This window comes from Mustela nigripes, chromosome 14 (assembly GCF_022355385.1).
Source record: "Mustela nigripes isolate SB6536 chromosome 14, MUSNIG.SB6536, whole genome shotgun sequence".
In the NCBI taxonomy this organism is placed as follows: domain Eukaryota; kingdom Metazoa; phylum Chordata; class Mammalia; order Carnivora; family Mustelidae; genus Mustela; species Mustela nigripes.
The window spans coordinates 79,851,976-79,863,336 of NC_081570.1; positions in this window are offsets into that span (position 1 = coordinate 79,851,976).

Sequence of the window (11,361 nt, forward strand, 5' to 3'; positions counted from 1 at the left end):
GAGTGCAAGTATATCTATAGGATAGGTTCCTAGGAAGGTGGATTGCTAGGTCAAAGGTTTGTGCATTCTTTTATTGATACGGCCACACTGCTTTCTTAGAGATTATACCTGATTTACTCTCACTAGCAATGTGTCAGAGTGCCTATTTCCTCACAGTCCATGTGTTATCAAATAGGTGAAAAATGGTTTCCAGTTGTAGTGTTAATTCCTGTCTCGTATTAAGAGGGAAAGCTGAGCATTTTTTTAATGTAGGCTAATTTGTATTTCTTTTTTTGTTGTTGTTATTTATCTGTTCTTCAGTTTTGTGCATTTTTCTATTGCATGATTGATCCTTATCTTATTGGTTTGTAGGAGTTCTTTACATAATATGGAAACCCGTCATTTATGATATGTGTTAAAATTATTCTTTCTCAATGTATTTATCTTTTGATTTCATATATGGTATTTTATTTTATTGTCTTACAGAAATTCATCTATTTGGAATTATCAGTGTTTTCCTTTATGGCTTCCAGGTTTGGGGTCATACTACACTCAGATTATTAAATAATTTCATCATGTTTTAATTTAGTATTTTATATTATCTTATTTTTGTACTTAAATCTTTATTTCCTCCAGAATATACTTTATTGTATAAAGGGTGAGGTGGGAATTTGGTCCCCAAATCACTGGTAATGAACACCCTTCCCTTCTCCTTTATTTGAAATGCCACTTTTATCATTTTCTAAATTTCCATTTGCATATAGGTTTCTGGATTCTCTATTCCATTGATCTGTCTTAATTCTGATTCACTAAAACTGTGCTGTTTTTATATCTAATGGGGTCAATCTTTTCTCATAACTTTTTAAAAATTTTTTTTTTTTTTAAAGATTTTTTATTTATTCATTTGAAAGGCAGAGATTACAAGTAGGCAGAGAGGCAGGCAGAGAGAGAGAGGAGGAAGCAGGCTCCCCGCTGAGTAGAGAGCCCGATGCGGGGCTCGATCCCAGGACTCTGAGACCATGACCTGAGCCGAAGGCAGAGGCTTTAACCCACTGAGCCACCCAGGCGCCCCTCTCATAACTTTTTTTAAAGATTTTTTTCCTCATGTATTCTTGATTTTCCCCCACATAATGTTAATAACTTAACATTTATTTAGCATTTGTTATATACCAGGTACTATTCAAGTGCTTTATGCATTTTAAAGCATTTAATCCTCCTGACAACCCTACCAGGTTGGTATTATCCCCTTTCATGGAAGGGGCATTTGAGGCAGGTTAAGTAACTTGTTCAGGAATACACAACTAATAAGTAGCTTGCCAAAATGCCTGGGTCTTTGGGTAAAACCATAATTCTGTATTGTCTTTTCACACGAGCCTTAGTTAAAGCTAATCTGGTTCTAATCTTAGGAGATACTTTGTTGGAGTCATGTTATTTTGTAGATTAATATATGGAGAATTGAACTAACTCTGTTGAATCTTCCTATTTAAGAGAAGCAGGGGTGGGGGGAAGAACACATACACTTTTCCATTTGCTCAGTCCTGTGCTCTTCAGAAGTATGTTAAAGTTTTCTGTCTATATATATATCTTGGTTTATTTGTTAATTTTATTTCTAGATAGTTTCTTTTTTGTTGAGATCTTTTCTTCCATTATGTATATATATATATATATATTTTTTTTTTTTTAATTAAATATTTTTTTTTTTTATTTGACAGAGAGGGAGAGAGAGAGAGAGAGAGAGAGAGAACAAGCACAAGCAGGGGGAGTGGCAGGTAGGGGAAGAAGCAGGCTCCCTGCTGAGCAAGGAGCCCAATGCAGTGCTCAATCCCAGAACCCTGGGATCATGATCTGAGCTGCAGGCAGAGGCTTAATTGACTGAGCCATCTAAGCGCCCCTCCCATTATATGTTCTAAGTGATTATTGCTTGTATATAAGAAGGCTTTTGATATTTTAAAAAATAAATTTATATCCAGTCATCTTAATTGAACTATTTTACTATTTAAAATGATTTTTCAGGGGCACCTCGGTGGCTTGGTGGGTTAAGCTTCTGCCTTCGGCTCAGGTCATGATCTCAAGGTCTTAGGATCAAGCCATTAGGCTCTCTGCTCAAGGGGGAGCCTGCTTCCCTTCTTCTCTCTCTGCCTGCCTCTCTGCCTACTTGTGATCTCTGTCAAATAAATAAATAAATAACTAAATAAAATGATTTTTCAGTTCTAAACCATGGGATACTACTTCACATCCACCAGGATGGCTGTAATTAGAAAGACAGGGGTGTGGGTGGCTTAGTCAGTTAAGTGGCTGGTCATGATCTCAGGGTCCTGGGATTGACCCCCACATTGGGCTCCCCGATCATCCAGGGAGTCTGTTTCTCCTCTGCCCCAATGCTTGTGTGTGCACTGCCTCTCTCTCTCTCTCAAATAAAATCTTAAAAAAAAAAAAAAAAAAAGACAATAACAAGTGTTGGCATGGATGTGGAGAAGTTAGAACCCTCATACATTGCCGGTAAGGATGTAAAATGGTACATTCTCTTTGGAATATAGTTGGCAATTAGTCAAAGTTTATACAGAGTTACTATATAACCCAGCAGTTTCATGCCTAGGTATATACCCAAGAGAAGTAAAAACATATGTTAACACAAAAATCTGTACATGATTGTTCATAGTGGCATTATTCTTAATAAACAAAAAGTAAAAACAACCCAAACGTCCATCAGCTGATGAGTGGATAAACAAAATGTGGTACATCCATACAATGGAATTTATTATTATTCAGTATTAAAAAAGGAATGAAATACTGATTCATGTTGCAACATGGATAAACCTTGAAAACTATGCCACGTAAAAGAATCCAGTCGTAAAAGACCACATATTATGTGATTCCATTTGTATAAAATATCCTAAATAGGCAAATCTATTGAGACAGAAGTTAATTATTGCCAAGCGCTAGAGCTAAGGGGAATGTGAAGTGACTGTATATTTAATGGGATTTTTGGGGAGTGACAGAAATGTTCTGGAATAAGCAGTGATAATTGTATAACTCTGCATATACAAAAACCCAGTGTACTGCATATTTTTAAAGGACTGAATTTTATGGTATTTGAATTATATTTCAATTTTTTAAAAGGAAAAGTAGTTTTTCCAGTTGACTGTTGTGTTTTCTGGAAATATATGACTCACAATTGATTATAATTTTTTTTTCTAATTCTTATGCCACATTATTATTTCTATTATAATAGCATCTGGTATTATCTCCAAAAAATGTTAATTTGTGTGATGATGGTGATAGTAGACTGAGCTGTCCTGTATCTGACCATTATAGGAATGCTTCTCCACTAAGCATGATGCTAGCTTTTGGGGTGTTCCTGCACACACACACATGCATACACACACACGCATACACACACACACACACACACACACACACACACACACACTTTATCACATTAAGAAACCATCCCTAGTTGTCAGTAATCTATGGAGGTTTTTTCCTTTGATCTGTTATTACTATGCAATATATTAACAGATTTTTCTAATATTTATCCCTTCTTACATTTCTGAAGTGGATCCTACTTGGTTGTGATGCATATTTATTTTAGTATTCTAATATTTTGCATTTTTGTGTATTTGGAAAAATTGACATTTATTTATCTAGCATAAATGCAGCATTATTTAGAATGGCCCAAACTAGAAATAACTAGATGTCTATCAATACTGAACTGTTTGTAAACAAACAGACTCATAAATACAGAGAACAAACTTGGTGGTTGCTGGGAGTAGAACGATGGGAGAAATAGGTAAAGGAGATTAAGAGGTACAAACTTTGGTTTTAAAATAAGTCGCAGGGGACACCTGTGTGGCTCAGTCGGTTAAACGGCTGCCTTCAGCTCAGGTCATGATTCCAGGGTCCTGTAATCGAGTCCCATATCAGGCTCCTTGTTCAGTCGGCCTGCTTCTTTCTCTCTGCCTGCTGTTCCTCCTACTTGTATTCTCTCTCTGACAAATAAATAAAAATCTTAAAATAAGTCATGAGGATGAAAAGTACAGAATAGGAGCATATAATCAATATTGTAATATGTATGGTGACAGATGAGGACTACACTTATGGTGAGCATTGTGCAACATACAGAATTGTCGATCACTGTGTTGTACACTTGAAACTAATAAATGCTGGGACGCCTGGGTGGCTCAGTTGGTTGGACGACTGCCTTCAGCTCAGGTCATGAGCCCGGAGTCCCGGGATCGAGTCCCACATCGGGCTCCCAGCTCATGGGGAGTCTGCTTCGCTCTCTGACCTTCTCCTCGCTCATGCTCTCTCTCACTGTCTCTCTCTCAAGTAAATAAATAAAATCTTAAAAAAAAAAAAAAAGAAAGAAACTAATAAATGCCAACTACACTTCAGTTAAAAAATTTTTTAAATAATGAACTGTCTGACAAAAGTACAGTAGAGTGGTATAATTGAATACAATGCAGACCTTTTAAAATCGAGGAGGATGTATATATACCACTATGGAAAAATATCCCAGATTATATGAAAAAAGCTGATATGAAAATAAGCATGTTTAAATTTAACACAAGTGTACTTGTGTTAAATAATGCAAATAATAATAGTAATAACATGTGCCTTACTATGATTGTGTGTGCATAAGAACTTTCTGGAAGCATATCCAGTTAACAGTGCTGGACCAGGAGGAGCAATGATAATAAGGGAGGGAAGACTTGTTTTACTTTATATCTCATTTTAATGTTTGAATTTTTTCATAATAAGCCAATCTTATCCTTGTAATAAAAAAAGTCAAGTTAAAAAAAAAACACGAAAACAAAACCCAATACTAATGATGAAGGGGGAAAAAATTGTTCCTTTCACATGGGCAGCTCTGATACTGATGAAGTTCTAGAACCTAGGTGAGGTTTGGTGGGCTGAGGTCCGGAGCCGATGACCAAGAAAGAATTCTTGAGACATCTTTGGTGCAAAATGGTGGTTTATTAAAGCACGGGGACAGGGCCCGTGGGCAGGCAGAGATGCGGCCGCCCCAGGTTGTGAGGGGTGGTTGGTTATATACGCAGGAGTTGGGTAGGTGAGGACAAAGGGCTATTGGGGCAAAGAATACTATCAGGATATTGAAGGCTTAGTTACTATTAAGTAAAGACAATTGAGAGTCTCCTGGTGGAATGTTACATTCCTGCCATCAAACATCCTTGTTAATGAGATTTAGGTTTAGAAGAAATTTAACTTTATTTGCTTTTCCTTCTACCTCCGCCTCCTTCGGTTTTTATGGAGGGGAGGGTGACATTAGGCTTGAGAAACTGAGTTCTGTGTCTTTGGAATTTGGGCTATTGATAAGGTAACTTTTTTGTTTGTAAATCTCAAGGACATTTGCAAACCAAGGGAGATTCCTGTCTTGTAGGATTGTGATCTTAGCAAGTTAACTATTTATCATTTTATGGCAGTCAGGGGTGCCTGAGGAATGCTACACCTATGGAGGGGAGCGGATGGAAGGGGGGGGGTGCAAGGCGCCAGCTCTTGCTTTGTCCTCAGCCAGCCTCCTGCTCCCTCATCAATACTGCTTACCCACTGAAGTTTTTCTGAATTGCATTCAACATTTATTGACTCCTTACATTTCACTGTATGCTGGATCTCAGCCCTAAGTATACATTTTAGGAGCTCCCCTCGTTAAAAGTGGAGAAATGTAAACAAAATCTCTCTTTATAGTGGTTTTGGCAAGTAACATGTCCTGAAGTTCTTGTACATATTAAGGACTGTGAATTGCTTTTGGGGAGGCAGCAGTGAGCTTAGATGTGTGCCTTCCAGCCCCTCTCAGGCTATAGTGTGGATGCCTGGTGGGAGGAGAACAGGACTGGAAGCTGGGAGATCAATTCAGGGCAGGTGGAGTTGTCCAGGTAAGAAAATGGTGGAGGCTGGAAATAGGGAGGGGGTCTGGAGAAACCCAGAGCACAGACATTTGAGGGATAGGCAAAGAACGAGTTTTTTAGAGTCTAGGAAAAGGCAGCAGGAGAGGTAGGAAGAGAACAAGAAGAAAGTATTCTACTTGACCAAGCAAGTTGCCTCTAGAGAAATAGGGTTAAGAGGAAAAGCAAAACCTGTAACATTTTTCTAGATACCAACAAGTTTAGTTAGCCCTTGCCATTTAATTATTCCCCAAGTCCTACTAAATAATAATTATCCCCATTTTAGAGATAAGAAAATTAAGATGCAAAGATGTTATGGGAGTAAGGTGAAAAGATTAGCCAAGGAATGATGGGAAAACATCTGCTCTTTGGAGGCAGGTAGGAAGAGGGCAGGGATAAAAGCATGAAGATGAAGGGACAATTAAAGGTGTTAGTTGTGAAGCTCGGCCTCACATTCGCAGGATTCAGGAAGGTATTGACAAAGAGGGAGTTGCCCCAGGGCAGAGAGAGACTCCCATATTGCTGCCTGTGGTCCAAACAGACTCAAAGGACCAAAGGCCAGGAGTGATTCCACCTGACCCGGGGCTTTCTACATTCATCAGTATTTTCAAAATATTTTATAATCTCACTCGTCCTCAACTGGATATATGCTTTTTTGAGTATTAGCTTTGTTCAAAGAACCACATTGGAAAGAAATACAAAGGTGAGAGGGACAGAGTGCATTTTCAAGAGTTCACCCTAGTGTGTGGGGCAGGGAGCCATGAACTGATTATCCCACTAATTAGGATTGGCTTTGGTGTGAGTAGCAGGGAATTCAAAATAACAATGGATTCGGCCAGATGGAGATTTCTTCCTCATGTGAAAGTTCAGGCTTTGGCAACTACTTGATCATGAGAGAGGAGATCTAGGCTCCTTTTTATTCTTTCACCTTAAAATGAAGCTTTTTTACCTGATGTACCAGAAGACTACTCCTCCCCTGCCATCAGGTCAACATACTAGTTAGTGGGAAGAGGAGAAAGGGACAGAGCCCCACTTCAAGGTCACCCTTCTCTGAGGGACACTTCCCAGAAGTTGGACATACCGCTTTCATTTACATCCATGGAAAGGTGAGAATCATAGCTTTTTTTTTTTCCCCCTCCCCCAAGAACCTGGGGGGGGGGGGAATCACATCTGTAACTGGCAAAGGGGAAAAGTTCAGCAGTTTTTGCTGGTGATGTGGAAACAGGTATGCAGATAGCCATAATGCAAGGTTAAAATAAAAGTGTTAGTTACTCTTACTAGCTCTGTGACCTTAGGCAGGTTACTCTCTGGGCCTCTTGTTCTTCACTTATAAAATGAAGGTAATAGTAGCACCTACTTCATAGGTTTACCTAAGGTTACCTGAATTGTTATATATGTATGTCTCATAGATACATACATGCATAAACAGTTACATAAAAACCTGCTATATAAAAAATACCCACTATATTTGTAAGTTCTTAGAACAGTGCCTAGTAGTAAGTGCTACATAGGTGTTTGTTAAATACAATTTTTAAAAAAAGCACTCAAATGGGAATTTCAAGAGTGTACACATCAGTAGAGAAAATCTGATAAAACATTTTATGAAGAAATGTTGACTATCAATTCTGTGATGCCTGAGACATACCCCCAGCAGCATGCCTTGCACAGAGTAGATGCTCAGAATGCTGGCTTCTTGTAAGTTTGAAAGGTCATGTGTTTTGTTAGGTGGGAAAGAAGCAAGGGATATTTTAGGTGGGGTTAACCATATGAACAGATATAAAAGGTAAAAAACTCACTGTATTTGGCAGAGTGGCTGGTATGCCTAGAGCTCAGTGTATGCTCACTGACTTAAAACTCCATTATCAACTAGTTTGGTTTGACTGACATGTATCAGTTGGGTCCAGGCAGAAAAATGCATTGCTCTGAAGAATTTAATAAAGGGGATTCTTTATTGATGGTGATGGAAGTGCTAAAAGTGTAGCAACCCAGAGATTGGAAAAGTAGGAAACCTGTCACCCTTAGTGCCACAGAGTCTTTGGGAGGAGATGGTGTTACCAGAACCCAGAAGCCTGGGCCATTCAGTGGCAGAGGGCTGCCTGGTGGAGACTGGGAAATGGCAGAGCCCCAACCCAATCTAAGGCCAGACAGAAATACCCTGACTTGTCCCCTCTCCTGCCATCCTGTCTTGGGTCAGTGCCTTACTGGGAAGCTAGTTGGTAAGTGAATGTGGGTTTAGGGGCTACGTCTTCTTCACTGGTGTACCCTGATGCTTAGTTTGCAAGACTCAATTTTGTGGTGACTGGCTGGCTTTCAGACTGAATGAATTTGGTGGAAAGTAATCAGAATTGAATAAAAGAACTGTGGAGCAGCAGTGAAAGCCCAGCCAAAGAGTCTGTAGCTTATGGTAGTTTCCCAAATCTCAGTAATCTGGACATTTAAGAAATAGTGGGTGTTTCCCTGGCTGGGCCTGACAGGTGACAGTAACAGAAAAAAGTAGAGAACAGAGAGACCATGGGATACAAAGAATTTTTTGAGATGTCTGACTGATTGGGTCCAGACTGGTTAGGAGGAAAATGTATCCTGATGGGTGGAGGATTGGGAGAGTAAGAGCAGGTGCAATGCTTGCGATCAGGACTTCACAATCTCCGGGGGTGGGGCCCAGGCATCCATATTGTTATTATTATTTTTTTAAGATTTTATTTGACAGAGATTATAAGTAGGCAGAGAGGCAGGCAGAGAGAGAGGAGGAAGCAGGCTCCCCGCTGAGCAGAGAGCCCGATGTGGCGCTCAATCCCAGGACCCTGGGATCATGACCTGAGTCAAAGGCAGAGGCTTTAACCCACTGAGCCACCCAGGCGCCCCTCCAGGTATCCATATTATTGAAGCCACTTCAGGTAATTCCAAAGTGCAGCCAAGGTTGGATTAGAAGGAAGAAGGCTGGGCACCTGGGTGGCTTAGTTGGTTAAGCATCTGCCTTTGGCTCAGGTCTTGATCCCAGGGTGCTGGGATCCAGATACCACCCCTTGCCCCACCCAGGCCCCCTGCTCAGCAGGGGTTCTGATTCTTCCCTTGCTCCTCCTCCCACTCATTCTCTTTATCTCTGTGGAATAAATCAAACCTTTAAAAAAAAAATAAAAGGGAAGGCTAACAGATTGGGATACCCTGAGAGTTCAGAATCTTGATCTTTGAAGTTTCAAGTAACAATTCTAAGGCAATGATAGCAATTGGCTGAAGTGGAGTGGAAATAAGGGTAACTGGAATTGATGACATTGAATTTGAGACTGAGGAACTGTAGCGTCATCTTGATTGACATGTTTTTCATTGAATCAGGATAGTGATTTCGCTATAGGGAAAACCAAGAATCTCTCTAAAGGTAAAATATGTAAAAAGGGCAGCAGTTGCAATCACCAAAGCATGGGGAAGGCACTGGCCCAGTTGTTTAGTACCCATTCATGTCACTTTGATAGCTGGTCTCCTCTACATTAAGGCAGCTGAGATGACCTGTTGTGAAGGTTGAAGTGGGGAGAAGTGGCAGCTTTGGCTGGAAGGGCAGATTGTAGATAAATTAGCCAAGGTTTTAATGAACTTCACATTCCTGAAGTAAGCTATGACATACTCATCATCTTACTGCTGTTTTTGCATGTATGTGTACATATGCGCACATATACATTTATGGAAAAAATAAGTCTTACTGATAATACACAGACTTTAAGATATAGAAAAAATCTAGTTAACTACAATGTGTCTTGTCTGTACTTCTACTTTAATATGTTACTCTTCAGAACTTCCCTGAGTTATGGGGCTTGGGTAGGTGTAGGAAGGAATGAGAGACTAAACAAACCCGCATACATTTCTTTTCACACAGATGACTATAAGCACATATTTCTTTCCTGTCGTTTTTAAAAAGATCTGGAAAACACCTAAGGAACAGACCTCAGAATTTCAGTATGTTGCATAGAGTTTGAAGTCAGGATTTGGTGCCTGAGCCTTACCAGTCCCTCTTTTGCAGTTCTGGTTGTAACTATTAAGAGTCCTGAGGAAGGCGGCACCACTCCGCTCATAGCTGGAAGAGACCCCCGACTGCATGACTTCTAAGTTGTGATGAACAACTTATGTCCTCATCATCCTTTAACTTTAGTAGAAAAAGTGTGGCTCAGGAAAGCCCCAAGTCCACCTTCCCACCTTTTTTGGAAGAGAGGATGACAGGCCTGCACCCTAACACGAAGTGACAGCACATGTTTTCTGACCTGTTAATACACCAACTCTCTTCATTTGTAAAAACAGAGCCCAGTATCTTGGGCTTACTTCAGTCTTGTTAGCAACTCCTTCTCCTTCAGGACAAGGAAGGAGGTGGGTGAAAAGTAGAATTTCCTAAATGAATATGCATTCAGTCCACTGAACCTTCAGTGGCCTTCAGTGGCACACAAAGTATGTGGGTCTTTTGTTTTTATAGCAGTTCTGTGCTATTCTGAGGAAAAATTTCACAATGTCCTCCTATTTTTAAAAGAACATTACAAGGTACTAAGCATGTTAGTTAAGTGTCTTGAACCTTCCAGATCAATTCCCCTACTAGCGGAGTCACCGAGTGACCTCATTTGATACCCTGTAGAGTACAAGGCACCCAGCCAAGCCCTGGCCCGCCAATCAGGATATGTAAGAACATGGTGGTGCTTTTGAGTCAGAGTTTTGGGGATAACTTGTTATGCACTAATAACTGAAACATCTACTGTCGGCCACCCATCACCTCTATCTAAAATAATTTTGCCTTCCTCACCATTCATATTAAGATTTACTGAGAACTTTTTTCCACTTCAGGACCTCTTGAGACACTGTTAGCTAATTTCACATTTAAGTTCATACTGAGGTTTCATTTCTTTGATAAAACACTGATCTGCTATTATATTTAATTACAGGTCATGCTACTAACACTGCTTCTTGGAATTGTTAATAATCGAAAGTGTTATTTCTTCACTTTTAAAATTAGAAACACTTCTTCCTCACTTTTAGCTGTGTAATCATAAAAAGACCTGCATTTTACATCTCAATTGGCCAGATGCTTATTAGAAAGCATTTTTGTTTCAACTCTTACTGATTTTCCAAAAGAGCTTACTGAAAACTTCACTGAAAACTTCCAATAAAATGTTCTGGTAATCACTCTGAACAATAGTTGTAACGGAGAAATTGAACTGAAATTGCACATACCTCAGAAATGATTATGAACATTTTTGTCATTAGATGTTTTCTTGAAATTTACTAAGAGTGGGATCCCCTAAGTTTATTCCAGTTATTTAAGGTTATATTGAACTCCAGGGGTACCTCGGTGGCTCAGTGGGTGAAGCCTCTGCCTTTGGCTTAGGTTATGATCTCAAGGTCCTGGGATAGAGCCCCACATCAGGCTTTCTGCTCAGCGGGGAGCCTGCTTCCCCTGCCCTCTGCCTTGCCTCTCTGCCTCCTTGTGATCGGTCAAATAAAATCTAAA